This window comes from Alexandromys fortis, unplaced genomic scaffold (genome assembly GCF_014885135.2).
Source record: "Alexandromys fortis isolate MF-2015 unplaced genomic scaffold, M_Fortis_MF-2015_v1.1 scaffold_142, whole genome shotgun sequence".
In the NCBI taxonomy this organism is placed as follows: Eukaryota; Metazoa; Chordata; class Mammalia; order Rodentia; family Cricetidae; genus Alexandromys; species Alexandromys fortis.
In genome coordinates this window covers 3,652,274-3,653,873 of record NW_026068057.1, presented here as the reverse complement: position 1 = coordinate 3,653,873, position 1,600 = coordinate 3,652,274, and positions in this window count along the sequence as shown.

Here is a 1,600-nt window from a genome sequence, read left to right as displayed (position 1 = left end):
TTGGTCCTAGCTCAAGTTGATATCCCAGACTTCATTGACTCTCCAAGGGAGGCTTCACCTCCTCTGAGGAGTGTATGAAAGGAGGGATGGGGGAGGTAGGGGACAATGAAGAAGGAGGGTAAACTGGGGCTACTCTGCAAAATTAAAAAACAAATTGAAAAAGAAATTAGTGATGGTTAGCTGCCCAGTGTCTTCACTGGGCGATTGCTTGCCAGAATGCACTGGACACTACACAAAATCATTTATCCCTGAAAGAAAGCCTGTTGGCCCTCCTGCTCATTTCAGTATGGATCCCCATTTTGTAAATAAATCTTGCTTTAAATTATTTCCTGAATAATAGATAGAGCATTTTGAAGGGAATGGGAAGTCATAATGAAGTAAACTGTGATTGTTATTTCTAGAAGAATTTATGAGAAAATAATTTCATTGACTCAAAGCATAAATTTTAATTTTGTTTTGGATTTTCAATGAAAAGTAATTTCATTTTTGCTTCCTGTTTCTTAAATAGTTTGGCTGACTTTACCAAGAAAACTTAAATTTTAAATTTTCTTCTAATGTAGTATTTATTAAAAATAACTTCAAACACACATCATAAACTCAGTGTTGTATTATCCCCATCAGCAAAACCAAACGTCAAAATATGTTTAATGATTCAGTTTTTGCATATCATAAGATTATTACTTAATGGTGCTTGAACTAACAAAATGAAGTGAGTTAATTGATGATGTCGCTGCTTAATGATTCACTGGTTGTTTAGGTCATTGCTTCTCCTTCCATTAGTCTCAGTACTCCAGAGTGGTTCGTGGACTAGGAATTTCTGTAGAACAACCAAATAGGGATGTTCCAACTCAAAGTTAAAAGGAAGCATACATATACGGTTATCAAACATCATTTACTAAAACACCAGCATATGGATTTTATTTTGATAAATATGTTCGCATTATTATTTTAGGCATCAGTGTTGGATTAAGATATATGGGCATAAATTATGTAAGATTCATAGATTAAAATATTAGAAAAAATCGTGTCACTAAGCCATGAGCAGCTAAACAAATTGCAGGTAACTGTAATGCATTTGCTGGAATATTTTTGTATATATCAGTAAAAATTTTTAAATGGTTATTTACATGTGCTGAAAGGTAGAGCCTGCCACACAAAATCAACGATTAAAGGAAAATGAATGATCATTCAGCATAATAAAGGCATAAAGGTGATTATTAAGTGCATGTTATAATATTATAATATTAAACATCTTGAGAATAGTAGTTGTCATAGTCATGAATGCATATGAAATTTAGCATGTAAGGTAGCAGAATTATTATTCTAACGGAATAGTTATCTTTTATGCCTGATTCAGAGAAATGTCACATTTATTCAAAGGATTATTTGTTCCTTGGAAGTTAAAATGTTTTGACGAGAGAAAACTTAACAAAATGATAAAAAGCCGAGACTAGGATGACTTTAAAAATGCCAGCTTGTAACCCGGGGACAGGTATTTGCATACTAATTGTAACGTTCCTGCTGTCATGTACCTTCAGCTTGAAGATCAGTCAGAAAGAGAAACTGCATCATCTGTGACAGGCAGACAGTGGGACGCAAA